Below are 20,256 nucleotides of genomic sequence, written 5' to 3' on the forward strand. Positions count from 1 at the left end.
AAACCTGCCACCAGGGATTGGCCTCGAGAGTTTTTTTTATGAGGAAAGCCTGACAGTCCAAAGAACTTCCTCATTCCTACTGTCCCTTGAGTGGCCTGGCTGGTCAGGTGGTGGTGGTTGTTTTGAGGTGTGTTGTTAGGGTTCCCTATTTTCTTACTTTCTTCTACTTCTTAAATAACACTTTATTTTTTCTTCTTCTAATTTGGGTTTAGCTCCAGCTTAATTTTATAGCTTTCCACTTCAAAGATTGCATCTCTTATTTCACGAGCCCTCTGTCTTTTCAAAAATTATAAATATTTATTTTATTCCAGTTTTATTAATTTCAAATCTTAATTTGGAGTCTTTTGCTCTGTTCTTAACTCCTTTTTGTCTTGCTGCTTTTGGTTTTCCTTATATCCCATTTTAAAATAGATGTCATTGTCTCATAATATGTTAATTTGCTTATTTTTAATTCAATTGACAGACCATCTAACCTATCTCTTATATGGAGTTTTACCCCATTTGCTCTCACCTCCTCCCTGCTCTCCTTCCCTCTTCTGTACCCCACTGCTCCCCTCATGCCCATTTCCCCACCCCTACTGTCCACTTGCGTTTGGGGGGAACAGGAAGCTGGAAGTCAGAGGAATATAAACAGTGGAGAGAGTTGCTTTCTCAACGTGAAGGATAAATGCTATCTTTCCCCTCCAGTTTTCTCTGCATCAGCCTCTTAAGGCTCCTTCATCAAATTATTCTTCAGGGCTTCCCTGGTGGCGCAGTGGTTAAGAATCCACCTGCCAATGCAGGGGACAAGGGTTTGATCCCTGGGCCAGGAAGATCCCACATGCCACAGAGCAACTAAGCCTGTGTGCCACAACTACTGAAGCCCGCACATCTAGGGCCTGTGCTATACAACAAGAGAAGCCACTGCACTGAGAAGCCCGAGCACTGCAAAGAAGGGTAGCCCCCACTCGCCGCAACTAGAGAAAGCCCACGCACAGCAACAAAGACCCAACACAACCAAAAACATAAATTAAAAATAAATTTAAAATAAATTATTCTTCAAACCTGTTAAGGATGGTTCTTCAGGGAACCTCACTGCCAAAGATTTGGTGAACTTGGTCAGTTCTCCTCAGGGGAACAAGCCCCATTCTATATTTGTATTTGATTTGCTGGACCAGTGTTTCTTGTTAATATCCCTCCCATCTAGTCCTTAGATGAGGAATTGGGGGAAACTATGCCAGCTCCTCACCCAGGAGGAGATCCCTGAAGGGATGCTCCAGTCTTGATCCTGCTAAGGTGCTGACGAACCTCTTAATAAATGCTTACAGGATGTTCCAAAGTAACCTGCAGCCAGTGTCTTGGCACCACTTTAAGCCAGCTGCGGTCTTCCAAGGATGTTTCCCTTCCCTTCTTGGTAGTCTTGAGAGGACGATGCTTCTGGCTGTGACTGGCGTCAACCCTACTCCCTGTCCTGAGGGCTAGTAGAAACTGAAGGGTGTGGGCCAACAGCAGTTTCACAGTCTTAAAAGAGGACCACTCATCCCCGTGCCTCAGGGTTAGTTTACATTTTAAATCCTATACTTGGTAATCGAGGCCTGCTCAGAGGAGTGGACTTCTAGGAGATAATAGAGAACTCCCTCACTCTCTGCTCATAGGACACATAGGACATGGGCCTCTCCAGGATTCTCAGAAAGTTCTGATGCCAGGGATTTAGGCTGGCATCTTTTGTCAGTAGGATCTTTTGCCCAGGTTTCCAGAGGATAGCTGGATGGCACGCTAGGAGACCAAAGCCCTGCAGGATGCCCAGACCTGACCATCACACCCCACCTTCCCTGCTCAGATATAGCCCTGAGTTCCTTTCATAGGCGTCTATGGAGAGGGGCTCTTTTTTCAAGGAGATCTGCTCCACTTCATATTGGCTGGATAGATTTAATCCCTGCCCATCCAATTTCAGGGAAAGAACCACTCTTATGGGGTAGGTCCTCGGGCTCTCACTGTCTTGTCTTTCTTAAGAACCTTTCTTTAAAAACCCTTCTTTGACCAGCTCACCAGCGAGTCCCATTCCAGCACCGGTGATCAGAATTGCGATTTCACCTTAGTTTTCTCGACTGTAAAATGAGGATAATACAATCTACCTCTCAGGGTTCTCCTGAGGACTGTATGATACATTTATATAAAGCAGTTGATGTGTATTTATACCAGTGTCTGGCATATATGGGAGGTGGTTAATAAAACTTAGCTATTTTTATTGGATTTATCCTTATTTTTCCTGTTAGAAATAGATCTGATTCACCGGATCCATAGAACTATAACTTCTGGCACAGGAAAATGTATTCCCTGCGTGCAGATCTAGAATCTTCCCTGGAGGCCAAAGCCCTCTCTCATGCTTAAAATAATTTGGGGGTTAGTCCTGTTTTTGTTTTTGTTTTTTAATAATTGAATTTTCTTCTCAGTTTGAACAAATGGGGATTATCCTTTACTTCCCACTGCTTAAGCCCAGGCTGGTATGGTGGTATCCTCTGGCTCTGAGACAGTCCCGAATGTTATGGTGGGACTTGGCTTACGAGCATAGCGGCCCTAGAGCACTTTCTATGAGATAAATGAGCTATTCCCTGTATCTTGAGCACAGTTATGTATGCAAAATAGCCCACTATCTGATTCACCCCAGTGGATACCCTCAGTTTCTTCCTCAGCCTAAAATCAGATGGGTCGTTACATATACACACAAACAAATACACATTGGATTATTACATTTATGTAAAGTTCCCAAACAGGCAAAAATATGATCTAATATTAGAAGTCTGCAAAATGATTACTTTTGGGGGTAGGGTAATAACTGGAAGGGGACCCGAGAGGGGCTTCTAGGGCATTCGTAAAACACTGTTTTTTGATCCAAGTGCTGGTTACATGGGTACCTTCATTTTATAAAAATGCATCAAGCTGTACATTTGATTTGTATGTGAACTTTTCTGTACCTATGGTATACTGTAATACAAACTTTACTAAGAAAAGGCAAGGTCCAATGAGTGTGGTCATGCTAAATGGTTGCCCTGTGGACTAAGAAATGGAGAAAATCAAAACACACATAGACAAACACATTGAAAACAAAACAAAACACAAAGATATTCACTAAATATCAACCGAGGTTATCACTGGATAATTGGCTCAAGAATCATTTTTTTCCCTTTTTTTTTTTAGCACTTTCCAAATCCTCTTCAAGGAATCTGTATTAGTCTTGCCACCTGGACCTGTGGGATAAACAGAATTCTAGAAGACATAGTTTTATCCTTAAGGTACTGGATCAAAATGTCTAGAGTCATCTCTTACTTCCTTGTTGCAAGAAGTGTGGATTTCTTTCTAGGTTTTTACATGCCTTCCAGGATTGTTAGGTAGATAGTTTGAGTTAACTGCATTTGGAGTTATATCCCTTTGGAGAATTGTAGGAAATAAATAGATATTAAGTTCCAAAGAAGTAGTAGAGGAAAATCAGGAAAGCCTTCCTGAGGGAAGTGAAACTTGATCTGGGTGTCCAGGGAGAAGAGGAATTTGGGACGTGCAGTGGGAGGAGGGGGATGAAGGACGGGAGGGTCACTGTGGACCGAGGAGATAGCATGTGCAAGACATGGAAAAGAAGGATGTATTCATGAGCCAGGAAGAAGCTTGGCATCACCAGGGAAGAATGGAGGGGCAGGGAGCCAGAAAGGAATTGACGCCCCAATGTTTGTGATTTAAGACCCATGCTGTACGTACATCGTATTTGTAGGTATAGTTGTAACAAATGCCAAGCGCTCTTTGCATCAGAGTATGAAAATGTATAATTCAAGTCCTGAATTTTTAAATTGTCTTTTTAAAAAATATGTTTTATAGCAATAGCTTAATTACACAGATAATGGTGCCTACAATAGCATTTATATTGGAAGCCCTGAAGTAATCAGCTGGAATAAAACCAATCTTTGTAAAATATTCTCGAACTTAAATTATTTAAGTTGACCAAAATCCAAGTATGGATATAGCAGTTGTTATGTCAACTACAGAGAACTCTCAAAACCTCTTCCCCTAGAATTATAGAATACCTTGGTACCGACATCAGCATCCTCGCATGAAATGAATTTTCAAAGAGATGATGTTACATTCAGGGTTATCGATATTGTCAGGATGCCCATGATTATGATAAGTAGCTGCAGACACAGTGTCTGTAGGCTGTCATAGAACAGCTCTCTGGTTTGCCAAAAAATCACATAAAAAGGCATAAATGCACTCTTCGTGCTAATGGAACAGACCTCTTCAGTGTTTTCCAAAAAGAGGCGAGAAGGGACAGATAGAGGGTGGCTCTCGTGCCACTTCCATGGCTTCCCCATCAACATAACCAAATAAGAAAAGGCAGCATGCTCCCTGGGCAGCACCAAGCTAGGAAGGGAGATTCAGACCACCATCCACTCTTCATCCTTACTTCAAAATTACACCATGGAAGTGGAAGCGATGAGGTGTGCATTCAAACACACCAGCTTGTGATTGACTCTGGGAGTGATTTCAGCAAATAGAGACAGCAGCTGTGTGCAGCTGATTACACAGTCCCCAACCTGACCATCAGCATATGTGAATACCAAGGCCACTCAAGGCGCTGTGGTGGAACAGGCAGGCTTTGCTTTCAGATTCAGTTCCTGGCAAGAAAGTTGCAGAATGAATCACCTTGGGGCAGATTCCTGAGTGCCTAAGAGCTATAAATTGAATGGTACAACCCTTCGCTGCTTTCACTGGCTCTGACCTCTGCAGAAACAGCTGAGTAATCAGACCAAAGGCAGGGAAGGAGGAAAGCGGAAGGGAATTAATACGGAACATCTGCTGTGCCCCAGGTGTAGGCTAGGCACCTTCACATGTGTTGAGGAGGCAGCCCGGTGCTGGTCATGGTTCTGCATCTACCCCTTGCTGGCTGTGTGAACTTGGACAAGCTCCTCAGCCGCTGTGAACCTCAGCTTCACCTTCTACGGCTGTGTGGGAGGGAAAAGGGGACCCATGTTGGTGGCACGTAGTAAGTGCTCTGAAAAAGTACCTCTTTTTTGTTGTCATCACCACCATTATCCTTTTATCCCCAAGTCAGCAGCACTACCCACTTTGCAGGCGTGGACACGAAGGCTCAGGGCAGTAAGAGGTGTATCCAGCCCATATAACCTTGGTACTCTGATACCAACCCAATCTCACACCATAATTCCTACCCTCTACCCCTTTAGCCCTAACAGCCTTTATCAGTCTGTTGTTGTTTTTTTTACCATTTTAAAATCTTTATTCAAATCAGACCCATGCTTATTATTTACATTTCTTTCATTTAGAATTAAAATATAATATCAATCTGTAGTTTAAATCATATTTTAGCCCTTTACAAAATATGAAGTTAAAGGTTGTTATAGTTTAAAACTGAATAGAACTGGGGAAGTTCAATTTCTAAATGAAAATGAAAAATTAAAGAGTGGTAAAACGATAAAATATCTACAGTCATTTTCTATTTTTTTTCTTGTGGCTCTTTTCTATATATTATAAATCACATACTTTTAATAAGCACTTAAATAAAACTTTCAATTAATAAATGCCAATTGAAGGATTACAGGAAAAAAAATTTTCCCGAACTTTTCTTTTCACTTACCTAAACCACATGTTTTCCTAGGTTAGAAATTATCCATATTTAGAATATCTTAAATCCCAATATAGATACACTTGATACATCCCCATATGCTAAACACTGTACAACTGAAAGTTCTCAAAAAAGAGGTAAAGAAAAAGAAAGAAATGGTACTCTCTATTTAGCTTCCAAGAGTTAGAAGAATGCCCATTGTCTGTGCTTAGTTGTCTATACATGAGACGACAGTGTTCACAACTCTTTTACTCCTTCTTTATATTCTTGACATTGTTATATCAGTCTGTTTTGAATAAATGGATTACAGAAATGAGAAGCAGTAAAAATGGGCTTGTTTACGAATACCTATGAGTCAAAAGTTGGTGTGGTGTATTAGGCTTCTCCCGAGAAAAAGAACCAACATGTGTCTGTCTGTCTGTCTCTCTGTCTATCTAACTATCAATCTATTAAGATTTTAAGAAATTGGTTCATGCAATTGTGGGGGCTGGCATGTCTGAGATCTTCAGAGTAAGCCTGCAGGCTGGCAGGCCAGGGACCCAAGGCAGAGCTGTTGTTGGAGTCATGAGTCCAAAGACAGTCTGGAAGCAGAATTCCTTCTTCCTCTGGCAACCACAGTCTTTGTCTCTTAAGGCCTGCAACTGATTGGATAAGGCCCACCCACACTATGGAGGGTGATCTGCTCTACTCAGCGTTCACTGATTTAAATGGTAGTCTCATCTAAAAAAGTGCCTTCACATCGAAATCTAAACTGCTGTTTTGGGAATTCTCTGGTGGTCCAGTGGTTAGAATTCTGCACTTCCACTGCAGGGGGCGTGGGTTCGATCCCTGGTTGGGGAACTAAGATCCTGCAAGCTATGTGGCGTGGCCAATTAAAAATAAATAAATAAATAAACTGCTGTTTAACCAAATATCTGAGTACCGTGGCCTAGCCATGTTGACACATAAAATTAACTGTCACAGATAGGGAACAGGGGTCTGTGGCAATTATGAACCCAGAACCAGAATGTTTGAACTGAAGCACTGTCCCAAATAGACTTCAGCCATCAGTCTGCTTAGGTTTTGATTCCTTAAAACCCACATACCTCTTAGGTATTTTTGACTAGTCAGATGAACTAAGATTATTAAAAAACAAAACAATACCATAGTGAGAAAGGCAGCCTGTGGGTTTTTAGGAGCAAAGATAAAAACAGAGCTTCAGGAAGTGAGGTCCTTTTGCCCAAGTGACTATTTTATCTAATCCAAGCTTGAGGGTGAGCTAGTATTTAAAAAAAAAAAAAAGAAGAAGAAAGAAAATAAAAAAAAAAAAAAGAAAAAGCTTCATATGTCTCCCTTTTGTTCTCTGTTGCTAAGCTGTGGAACTTATTCGTAGCAAGAACAGTAATTTTAAACAGTTGTTGGGATATTTTTTAGGAAGGTGGAAATCAGTTTATTTCCTAGGCAAAACTGGAAAATAATTTTATTATAATAATTCAAAAATAGCAAGTTCTTCAAATGGCACCTATGCTAGAATAAATTTGCTGCCTTTCACCTGTGAAAATGGTCCTTCAGATCCTCAGTCAACAAGATAGTGCCTTTCCTCCCATGCTCCTCTCATGGCTTCAAGGTGTTGGAAAACAGAGGGGTTTGTCCAGATTGGCCCTTGTATTTGGGAGAAAGCTGTGCAGGACTGAGGAAATGGCCAAGGAATCCAGCTGAGATAACTGGCTATGACAGAGCCTGCTGGTTGGTCCTATTTCTTTTCAGTAACAGGACCCCAGTTTTATTTGGCAACATGCCCAGATAATGAACAGCATTTCCTAGTCAAAGGATGCCCCCTTTTGTCAATTTCCTCTTGCTCCTGGAATGTAGATGCAAGGGTTGGTATCCTAGCAGTCATATTGTATTAGGAGGTAACCTTGAGGTTAGTAGCCACGTGCAGTGGTATGTCTTTATCAAGCCACAATGCTTGCTGTGGATTTCCCACCTCCAGAATTCTTTTATGTCAGAGAAGAAAACATTGTGTTTTTAAACTGTGGAAGTCAGATCTTTGTTTCTTGCAGCACAACTTAGTCCTTACTAAATCACTAGCCTAGGCAGTGATCAAAGCACTAAGCTTCCTTAACATGCTTTATTGGAGGATAATAGACCACAGAATCCATATAATTTTTAAATCCATTGTGATTTAATATATGGGACAATTTAAATAATCTAAAGAAAGAAAGTCCTTACTGCCTTTAGCCATAAAATAAGAAGCTATTAGTGGTGGAAAAGTACTTTAAAAATTCTCAATCTTTCTGCCCCACCATCTATTTCACAGATAAGGAAACAAAGGCCCAAAGTTTAATCCAGCAAAGGTACTCAATAACTGGGCCAGAATCTGAACACAAATCTCCCAACACCAGTCCATTACCCCATGATTATTTCCAGTTCTTGATCTACAAATGGAGATGTAATCTGACATAATCTGGATGTTTTACACAGGCATGAAAGAAACTAGAAACCATTGTACACACTAGAGCTGTGTTCATCTGAATACCATTTTGCCTACCTTGTAACATAGCTATGCCCAATTTACTGATAGAATCATTTGCGCTCATACCACAGCGCTCATTCCACATCTGAGCATCACAGAACAGTTCCTACCCAGTGATCAAAGCCTCCTGATGCCCCACTTTTGGTTTTTCGTGCCAATTCCTGTTAGCTGCAGGCAAATGATCTACAGGCCCAGCAAAGAAAGGGGCCCATTTGGCAACTACTCATTCTCATCAGATTTGAAGCTGTTCTGCGAAGGCATTTTAATTAGGCAGTGGGAGAGCTGCCACATTTAGAAGCAGCTTCTAAATGGGAAGCAGTGAATTTCAGGAACAACTGAAGTTCTTGGTGCTTGTATTGTTTACTGCTTAAAAGACAGGCCCAGTGAATTCTTCTCCAGTACTGCTTTCGTATGATCTCCAGGCTTTATAAGATTCAGAACAGTCAAATGATTTCACAAGGCTCATTCCTTAGTTCTCATTGAACTTCTGACTGCATGGTTTGCAGACAGAACGCAGGTCCTTTGATCGTGGTTTAATTAACACAAGCTGTATACCACACAGACCGTGAATGTTTTGAGTATCATCTTTAGTTTTTCCAAGTGTTGAGACAATTCACGTTAGTGGAGCCTTTACAATGCATAAATAATAAATGTTATTTGTACAATCAAAGCAATAAACCAGTAATCATAGCAACAATCTATATTAGTGATGTGCTTACAAAAAGCTGAGCCGTTGTTGAGTATCACTGTCTCTATTTTTCAATGACGAGACTGCAACAGAGAGAGACTGTCACCCAGCTCATGAAAAACAAGATAAGAACTCGAAGCCAGAACCCAAATCACATCATAGCAATTGTTCAAATGAGAAATAACACTTTTCATCTTCTGATCTGTGTCAACCATTCCGGCAATATTTATAGTACCACGTGAGTGAGCAACTATTGAAAAGAAGTTGCCCAGCTGAGGTGGAGAAGTGAAAGATGGCATGTGGTAGAACAAAGAACTCTGGACTAGAAATTGAGACTTGAATTCTGCCCTCAGCTCTGCACCTGATGACAACCACTGTGACCCTGAGCAGGTTACCCCACATGCCTGGGCCTCCAGTTCCTCACCTACAAAATTAGGTCTTAGCTTCAGAAATCTTTCATCAGAAGAAATAGTTTGCAAAATCCCAGTGTAGAAAACAGATAGCAGCAGAGTGCTCTGATGGAGGAGGGGCTGAGGGGCCAGGTGCCTAAGGCCCTTAGTCATGTTCCTCCCATAAGGATCAATAGCTCACAAGGGCCCCTTTCTAAGCCTAGGGTATTGGTCCACGGAACTGTGAATTCCCTTCCGAGGCTCTGTTTTTACATTTTTAAAATTTTTATTTATTATTTATTTATTTTTCATTGAAGTATACTTGACTTACAATGTCGTGTTCGTTTCAGGTATGTAGCATAGTGACTCAGTTACACATATATACATATATGTATGTATGTATATACATATTTACACATATATATTCTTTTTTCAGATTATTTTCCTCATGGGTTACTACAAAATATTCACTATAGTTTCCTGTGCTATACAGTAGGCCCTTGTTGGTTATCTACTTTATATATATAATAGTAGTGTGTATATGTTAATCCCAACCTCCTAATTTCAAGGCTCTGTTTTTACATTTATTCCCTCCCTCCCAGGCTTTTCCAAAACTGAGGTAAATAGAAAATTCAGGCAACACTCTTATTTGCCCATCACTTAAACCTTGCTTTGTCTTAGAAGACACCAAGCAAAGCTGAACCTTACTGCCTTTCAGAAAGGGAAATATTTCTTCTGTGCCCATTGGGGACCTTTACCAAGCAGGTCATTTGAGAAAGTGGGGAATATTTTCTAAAGACCACAATCCACAAAACTTGTTCGTGGATGTGGAGGAGGGGATGGGGAGGGGGAAGAGATCTTAGTACAATCTGATTCTCCCTCATTATAAACAAAGAAACTAAAAAAACAGGGCTAAGTTGCACTGACGTCCAGACTAATTAGAATTACCAACCTCCTCAGGCTGAAGGATTCTCAGACATTATCACAGGGAGCGTGAGCTTGCTTTGTGACAGCTCCCCAGAGATTTTGTCTCACTTTCTGTCTCTTATGCAAGGATTGGGTCTCGGCTAAATGCCCTTTCGGTCACCACATATGCCTATTCACAGAATCATACATATATATATATAATTTTTTTATTGAGGTAAATCATTCATAACATTATATGTTTCACGTGTACAATATTATGTTATACTTCTGTATACCCCACAATGTTCTTGCCACCAAAAATTTAGTTTCCATTCCTCACCATACAGTTAATCCCTTTCCTCTTTTCAACCTCCCTTCCAGCTCTCCCTCTCTGGTAACCACTACTGTATTCTTTGTTTGTTTTTGTTTGATTTGACTTGGGCATTGAGGGTATTACGCCAAGCGAAATAAGTCAGACAGAGAGAGAGAAATACTTTATGATTTCACTCATATATGGAATTTTAAAAAAATAATAAACAAACAAAAACAAAACAAAATAAATGAGCACCTTTTTTTGTTTGTTTTTTGTTATTTTGCCCAGGGATGCTGTATCTATTTGCTCTCATGAGAAAACAGAGGGTCCTTCTGTGTCTGTCACCTTTTAGCCCATGGTGGCATCATGGAAGGTTAAAGGTTCACTTGACTACCTTGAAAAGCCTATGGTGACAGAGCACGTGCAGCCTTTCCTTACCACCCACCCGTCCATAATTACCACATTTCTGTCCATCTGCAGCTGCTCTGCATAGCAGCTACTTCTGTGAGTAATCTGAAGACTAAAATGGTGAAAGAAAAGTAGGTATTTGTGTTGCTGAATGAGGTTTTTGGGATTTGCCTGACTTGCAATTCCATTAGGACATAAGGCTAAAATAAAATATAAACTCCAGGGACTTCCCCGGTGGCACAGTACTCAGGAATCCGCCTGCCAATGCAGGGAACACGGGTTCAGTCCTTGGTCTGGGAAGATCCCACATGCCGCGGAACAGCAAATCCCATGTGCCACAACTACTGAGCCTGTGCTCGAGAGCCCACATGCCACAACTACTGAGCGCACCTGCAACAAGAGAAGCCACCGCACTGAGAAGCCCCCGCATCACAACAAAGAGTAGCCCCTGCTCTCTGCAATTAGAGAAAGCCCTCACAGTAATGAAGACCCAATGCAGACCAAATATATATATATTTTATATTTATATACATTATATATATATAATATATATACTCCAGTTATTAAACCATGGCAGATACCTTATCTATATTTTAAATGTTAAGCTTTTCACAAACTAGGCCTTTGCGGTAGGTTGCAAAAGGCAGGCCAATGTGGTAGGTAGGCCATCATTTTTTCCCATCTCTCTAGGCATACCCTTTCGATGTGAATTTGAAGTTCCTCCCATCAAGAGGTGGTGTCTATTTCACCACACCTTGAGTCTGGGCTTGGACATATGACTTGGACAATGAGATTGGCAAATACGAAGCAGGCAGAGACTTGCACATTAGGCCTTATTATATTTTACTGTGGTTGGAGACTGAGGTCACCATGTCAAGGAGTCCAAGTAAGCCTGCTAAAAGATGAGAGGGTACAGGGAACATATTCAAGGTACCCTAGCAGCCAGGCCCCAGTCAACTACTTGTCAATAGCCAGTCATGTGAGTGAGGCCATCCTAGATCAGCCAGCCTCCAGTCCCACCAGTAGCTGATCACAGACAATATAAGCCCAGCAAAGAATAGCAAAGTCAGCCTAAAGAAGAATTACCAGGTCAGTCCACAGAATTATGAGCTAAGTAAGTGCTCGGTTTTTCAAGCAGGTAAGTTGCAGGGTGATTTGTTATGCAGCAAGAGCTAACTGATGTAGCACTAAAAAATAAAATAAATAAATAAATAAATAAAATAATTGCTAATTCAGATGTCTAATAACAGTATGAGAATGCAAAGATAATAATGTATGTTTAGAACAAGGCAAAAAGAAAATTGCTAAGTAGAATAGGAACTGGTGGACATAAGACATGGATAGGCTGATTTTTCTCCCTGAATTTAAAAAGAAAAATTTTGTTTTTTAAATAAAAAAGCAGCAGAAACAAAGTTGTATTCCCAACTTTTGATTCCCTTTCCACTCTGATCTATTCTGTGAATCTGCGGAGTTCATGCTGAGCGTCTTTCAAAAAAAATACTGACCCATCGCTCTCACTGCCCCCTTCCTGCCCTGCCCCAAGCCAGTGTGGAGAGAACTAACACGTTCCTGTTCAGAAAGAATCTAGGGCTCCTTGGATGACATAGGAAGGACAAAGCATTATTACTGACACGGAAAATAGTGTCAGTGGTCTCTGCATTAATATGTAGCTGGAGAGAAGTCTCTTTAGGAAAGGGAGGTGTTGGTTCTGCAGCCAAGGATAGAAGCTGGAGAAAGCTGTGAGCAGCTGCAGGAAGCACTCAGAGCAGTGTGAGTGTGTGCATTTCAAACATGCTCCTATTTTTAATGTTGGCCAGGCAATATCTATATTTTAGTATGTTCAAATAGTACACCTTCTCAGGAAAGGGTGAGGATATAAACATAGGTGCATTTGCTTCCCAAATTACAAGCTTCCTAAAGATTTAACTTTTCTAGCAGCCTGTCTGCTAATACTTCATAGTCCTTAACCAGGCAGACTATGATATGAGTTATGCTTAGACTAAAATATTTTACTTATTTGAAAAGATTTCCAAAATAAAGCTTATAAAATAGATTGATATTTTTGTATGTCTTAGTAACTCAGAACTATGTTTTTTTAAGAAAAATAATTTGTTTTTTCCCCCAAATTAGACTTCAGTGTTCAATGTCCCTCTAGTGTGTACCAGTGGGTCCCCAAATCTTTGATCATCAGATTTCCTAAAGTCCTTTCAAAAATCGAAAGACCTTGTGGAATTTCCTGGTGGTCCAGTGGTTAGGACTCAGTGCTTTCACTGCCGGGGCCTGGGGTTCACTCCCTGGTGGGGGAACTTAAGATCCCACAAGCTACTCAGTGCGGTCAGAAAGGAAGGAAGGAAGAAAGACAGACCTTGAAGACCTTGGCCTTACTCATTGATGGTCTGATCCAGTGGAACCTAAGAGTCTGTAGTTTCAAAAATGTGACTCCATAGATGAGCCAGGTTTGGAAATCACTATGAGAAAATGCAACTAATGGATTCAATCATTTGGCTTTCTATAGTCATAATAAAGAGATTCATCTCAAAATAACTTTTTTTTTTTTTTACAACCCTACATTCATGCCTACTCACTGTTAGCAACTGGACTATTTCTGAAGCAAAAATACCACTGTCTCAGCTGAAAAATAAAAATCAATATCTGTTGCAGAATGAGTTTTCTGGAGCAAAGGCTTTCTTTGTATCTGTGCCAGACACAAACGTTTGAGCTTATACATGTAGATCAATTGTTAATTGTAAATCTAACTCTTTTTATTTTGATTGAATTTATGCTTGACTTACAATGTCGTGTTCGTTTCAGGTGTACAGCACTGTGATTCAGTTATATATATATACACATACATATATATATATATATATACTCTTCCCTTATTGATTATAACAAAATATTGAGTAGAGTTCCCTGTGCTATACGGTAGGTCCTTATTGGTTATCTATTTTATATATAGTAGTGTATATCTGTTAATCTCAAACTCTTAATAGATCCCTCACCCCACCTTTGGTAACCATAAGTTTGTTTTCTATGTCTGTGAGTCTCTTACCAGTGGGGCACACAGGCTTAGTTGCTCTGCGGCATGTGGGATCTTCCTGGACCAGGGATGCAATTCGTGTCCCCTGCACTGGCAGGCACATTCTTAACCACCGCGCCACCAGGGAAGTCCTGCTCCTTCCCTTTGAAAGACTGTTTCCTGACTGATGTGTGTGTTGTTCTTCTGTGCTCCGAGGCTTTACCTGGCCAGTGTGTCCTGTCGTGTCAATCTGTTTTATCCTAGAAGTCGATATTATATACTACTTGGCTACAGATAAAAGTCACACATTTCTTTATCTGCATGAGTAGGTCCTAATAGAAGTATTTTGACCTCTACCAGACCCAGGCAAGAGAAAGGAGTGTTAGGTACTGGACTCTCTTCAAATATACCAACATGTCCCCGTGAAATCATTATTTTTATTTCTGTTTTAGAGATGAGAAAAATAAGATTCGACAACTAAATTCCTTGCCCAAGACCACTTGAGCCCTAAGAGATAACACTGAGTTTTGCACAGTCGAATATACAAATAATATACTTGAAAAAAATGTCACATATGGACTTAATAATGTATCAATATTGGTTCATTAATTATAATAAAATATCATACTAATACTAGGTAGTAATAAAAGGGGAAACTGGATGCAGGGTACATGGAAATTCTCCCTACTATTGTCACAGTTCTTTTGAGAATCTAAAAGTGTTCAAAAAATAAAGTTTATTTTAAAAAATATTACATATGAAATGAATACGTCCTAAGAAGGATACTGTTCCTGAATTTTTTTCTGGCTGCTAAATAGAAATGATAAAACTTCTAGTTTGAGTGTATCTGGACTGCCTCACTTCCAGGTCTGGAGGAGTGCAGGTTAAGAAGGCTCTAGAAGCAGACTTTGATTTGAATCACAGCTCTGTGCCTTGCTGCCAGTTACTTGACCTCTCTGAGTCTAAGCTTCCTCACCTGTAAAAGGGACCAATACCTGATTAATGAAATGGCTGAAGGAGTTAAATAATATACTAGTGGCTATTGTAATAATAGCGCCTAAAACAACGAGTGCCTAGAATAGAGCTTGGCATAGACTGAACGCCCCATCCTCTACCCACCCACCGCAGTCTGATGCAGCGTGCCTGGTGTTGAGCCAAGAGTCTGCTTTCTCAAGGCTCCCCAGGTGATTCTGAGGCTTTGGGAACCGTTAGTGAAGGCTGACCTCACCTCCAGGCGTAGTACAGTACGTTCTCTACACACAAGCAAGTTCCAGCCGAGAGCAGGTTTGTACGTCCAACAAAGTTACCTTAAGTACCCAATTAACACAATCAACTCTATCGTCCTGTACTGTAATAGGTTTATAATACGTTTCACACAAATAATACATACATTAAAAACAAACACAAAAAATAAAACATTTTCAACCTTACAGTACAGTACCTTGAAAAGTATGGTAGTACAGTACTGCGGCTGGCATACAGGGGCTGGCGTCAGCATCTTTGAACGTTGCCACTTGAAGAGTCATACGTAGGGGACTTACTGTACGTCACCTGACTTCCTGGACTATGAGAAATAGCCTTACTGGGAATTCCCTGGTGGTCCAGTGGTTAGGACTTGGCACGTTCACTGCCAGGGCCCAGGTTAAGTCCCTGGTCTGGGAACGAAGATCCTCCTGCAAGCTGCACAGCGTGGCAAAAAAAAAAAAAAAAAAAAAAAAAGCCTCATTGCCTGGATTTCAAAGCTCACTCTCCCCTGGAGGCTTTTCTCCCAAGTTCCTTTGTGTGGTCCTTGTCTGGAACTGTTCCCTTTCCAAACCAGGGATGCTGGGCAATCCTGAGCTCAAGGATAGATCCCATCAACTCTGCTTACTTCCTTATTAACCTCTCTCTGTTCTTTCAACTCCGATTCCTGAAGGATTCCAAAGAGTGAGGAATTCTTTCCAGTGTACTGAAATTACCATCTTGCCGTAAATACTAATTTCACTATTATAACCATACAACCAGTAATTCCTAGCAAATGCATGGAGAGCTATGCCATCACAGAAGAAAATAATAGACGTTCTAAACACCCCAGTATTCTCCTGCCTTGAATTCTACCAACATCCTGTGGCTTCTCCTGGCTCTAAGGCGCTTAAGAGTCTATCATTTCATAGAACCTTCCTCCACGATGACTAGGTACAGTGATTGCTTTCTTACCAAACATTGACTGCATCAGTCTTGGGAGAATAGATGGAGATGTGAGGGGAGAAGGCAAGAAGGGGTTAAAACAGGAAGAAACATATGCTTCAAGGAGAGAAGTTTCTTTTAGCTGCCTCTAAAAATACTTAAGCTTCACTTAGAGAGACACTAAAAAAATCTTCCTACTAGAATAGCATAAGTAAAAATAAATACAAAAGTAAGACACAAAACAGGAAAATGCTAAGATTTTCTCACAAAATTTCATTATGTGATGATATAATTTGCTGTATATTGATGGTATATTGATACATTTTCTCTTTAAAAGAAGACTATCACAAAACAGAGAGCTAGGTAATACCTTTTATGACATTGTGGGTCAAACCCTATTCTTCATGTACTTGTGACAGTACATAAAGCCTTTTACACCATTGGTGTCCTTGTCCTCCAATACCAGTGTCATTCGGGGGTTTTGTGGATGTCTATACAGCATCCATGTCCCATTTTTCTTGTGGCAGTAGTCTAATTCTTTTAGGGAATTACTCCCTCCCACGCTCATGTGTGATGGAGAAGTCACCTCACCTGCTCTACGCGTGTCAGGCTTAGCCAATCAGAGCATTCCATTATTCTAGCCTATGGAATGGTTCAGTGATGGGTACCGATTCATTCAGAGCCAGTGAGACTCAAATCTGGGACTTCTGTGAGAACTATTGGGAGAAAGTCTTTATCTCCTCGATATCAATCTAAGCCTGAGAGTGGCAGTGACCACTACACGGAGAGGATCAGCCTGATGCCAAATTTAGCAGAGGACAGGGGAGCTGACAGGTGATGAGAGAGAGATTCTTGATAGTTTTAAGGTCACAGATCCAATGAGATTGAAGGCCTGGGTCTTTTCACTTACTAGGAAAAATAAATTCCCTTTCTACGTCAGCCCGTTTCAGTGAAGAGTCCTGACTAATACAGTGCCGTCCTTCCTCTCCTGCCCCTGTCTGTGGCTACTGTCTTCTCAGCATTGCTCACCCTGCATGTGGACACACAGACCCCCACCTGGCACTGAGCACCCTCGTTTGGGCCTGTTGTATAGCAGGATATTACAGCGTACTGTTTTAGCTACCACAATTCTTTAATTTCTTCAGCTATCCCTACCCCCTGGAAATTTCTCATGGGTCATCTTGCCTCAGGCTGGTCCATACCAGTACTCTGGGTCCTTTCTCTCATCTCTTCTTCAAGTCCCAAGGCTCCCAGGCCTCCTGTCCCCTGGGCTGTCCTGAGAAAACAGAATACTCTCAATATTTGAATAAGCAGTGCAATTTACACCTCCTAACTCAGCCTTTCCCATTCAGATGAACTCAGGTTTCTACCAAAAAAATCCAGATATTCTTTAAAAAAGGCTTCTACCCTTATACAGAGATCAAGAAGAAACTTGAAATGATCATCTTTTTTTTTACTATCTTATTTTATAATTGCAGTTGTGTAAAGGTAAGTAATAGTCTGAGTTTCCCTCCGTTTTTCACAGAACCTGTTGCTATTTAGAACATACAGTAAGAAGTGAATAAGTGTTGTTCATGCAGTGTCCAATGAAAAACCAAACTCCTTTTTTCACTGATGCTGTTACATAGACCTAACTTCTGTAGAAATTGCTGTCTAGGGTGTACTACTTGGAGGATAGCTACACTGAGTTCAAACATGATAACATATTTGAAGTTCCAAGAAATTTAAGCTTCATGTTCCAAGGAATACTGAGAACTTGAGCCAACCCACACATGAAAAGCCCACAAAGACCAAAGAGTAAGTTCAACCTCATCTTCACGAAACAAGTGCAGGCCATGCACCTTCATCTCCACCATGTCTGTACACGTGGTTGGATGATGGGTGATGCCTGGGCATTCATCTTTTGTGACGTTTCCTTTGAAAATATTCTGATTATCACTGAATTTTCAAATAACATTTTAGGGGTTCAGATGTTGATAAAGAAAGAGAGATGTACAAGGGCCTTAATGTCTCTATGTTGGAAATGGTCACACTTCAGTGTCTCCACTCTATCTATTGAGTCAGGCATTCTAAGAAGGAACTGGAATTTGACTGCTTAGTGCTTTGGGTTCTTGAGAGGAAAAACAGTTTTATTTTATTTTATCTTATTTTATATTTTTTATTAAAAAAATTTTTTTAAAACATTTTGGCCATGTGGCATGAGGGATCTTAGTTCCCCGACCAGGGCTTGAACCTGTGCCCCCTGCAGTGGACGCACGGAGTCTTAATCACTGGACCGCCAGAGAAGTCCTGGAAAAACATTTTCAGAGATCATCATTAATAATTCATAAGTAAAAGAACTTTGCCAGATCAAAGAACTTCAATATTTTTGTTTGTAACTTACCTTTAAATTTTGTCAGTGCCTTTAAAATGTTTGCCTACTGTGAATCCCTTTGAACGATTGTTTTAAATGGTTAGTGGCAGCCCAGTGCTCTGTGCTACAAAGATTGATGTTTGTACCCCGGCTGCATTCCTCAGCAGACCTCGTTTGGAGGATTATGATCAGGGTAGAACAACTCTTGTAACAAATCATATTAGATTGTTGGCTTGGGGATGTACACTTGCGTTCAACATCTTTTTGTCTTTAATTTAGATTAGTTTATCTGAGGTTGGGAAGAAAAAAGAATGATTTTAGCCTACAGCTTCTCTGTGGTGGTGATGGAAATTCAGAAAGAACAAGGTGATTTTCTCTGCTGTTGATGGCAAGGTCCCTTGCCTCAGAGTCTGAAGGAATGACAAATGAAAGGATCCTCTCCTTCCCTGTGAGCTTTGCAAATCAGAAATGACATTCCTTTCCTGGAGTGTGATGCTTTTGTAAATGTGATTTTATACTTTCTGAAAGCTGTGGTTTCTTGATCCAGTCTCATACTTGGGGAGGTCAGAATTATCTGGGGTAGCTTTTCAAATATAAACATATACACATGCACACACGCACACACACATATCCCACCCTCACTTTTTAATTTGTGAATTTGAGTTAGAGGATAAGTTTGATTTAAAAATTGACCAAGGGGCTTCCCTGGTGGCACAGTTAAGAGTCCGTCTGCCAATGCAGGGGACACAGGTTCAAGCCCTGGTCCAGGAAGATCCCACATGCTGCAGAGCAACTAAGCCCGTGAGCCACGACTACTGAGCCCGAGTGCTGCAACTACTGAAGCCCGCATGCCTAGAGCCTGTGCTCCGCAACAAGAGAAGCCACCACAATGAGAAGCCCACGCACTTCAACCAAGAGTAGCCCCTGCTCGCCACAACTAGAGAAAGCCTGTGGGCAGCAACGAAGACCCAACACAGCCAAAAATATAATTAATTAATTAATTTCTTAAAACTGTTAAAAAAAAAAAAACAACTCAGACATAGTCCTTTCAAAATAAATAAATAAAAATTGACCAAGTAGACAAAATTACTTTGGAAAGGTCATGAAGCATAGGTAGTGATTCCCGGTTTCTCTGCCTCTGTTTTATTAGCATGAATCTTAGAAAAGGCAAGGAGGGAATCAGGTTAGATGCTGTGGGCAAGAATTTAAGTGAAAAAAGGAATATTGATTGTTATATTATCTTTATTTTCATTCTGCTGCTGCTGCGTAAGTACAGTGTAGCCTTTCATCAGCATCAGTCGATGATACATATTAGATCATAAATAAGACACTGCCTTTTTAACCATTATTGAAGGTATATTCTCAGTAGAGATTAAGAAGTTAAGGAGGGCATTTGTTTTAGACAAGGTAAGAAACGCATACACAACCTGGTAAATTAATGTATTTCCCTTTATATAGATTTTATTTTATCTCTCCATTTTATTCTTAGCCTGGGTGATAGATCATGATAATTGAACCATATTTTAAAATACTTAAATGACTAATTCCTTGCTAACGGAAAACTAAGTCAAAATTAAGCATAATCTTGTACTAAAACCTATAGAGGTATAGTTTTTAGCAAAATTACATTGTAAGTATATACTCAGCACAAAATAATGTTTCAGGATCTAGTGGGTTGAATTTGTAAATATGATTTATTTCATCTTAAATTTCAAATTGATGCTACGGAAGTAGAAACCTAAGGAACATTTGTATGGTAGCATAACAGCTGTATGAAACTGATTTCAAATATTATGTAAGAAACCAGACAAGTCTATTTGAGGTGGACAAATTAGGTGGGTGGGCCACAGGTCAAAGGCACCAGTATTAAATATTACTACTATTTGCTCAGTTT

The sequence above is a fragment of the Hippopotamus amphibius genome, chromosome 7, assembly GCF_030028045.1.
Source record: "Hippopotamus amphibius kiboko isolate mHipAmp2 chromosome 7, mHipAmp2.hap2, whole genome shotgun sequence".
Taxonomy (NCBI): domain Eukaryota; kingdom Metazoa; phylum Chordata; class Mammalia; order Artiodactyla; family Hippopotamidae; genus Hippopotamus; species Hippopotamus amphibius.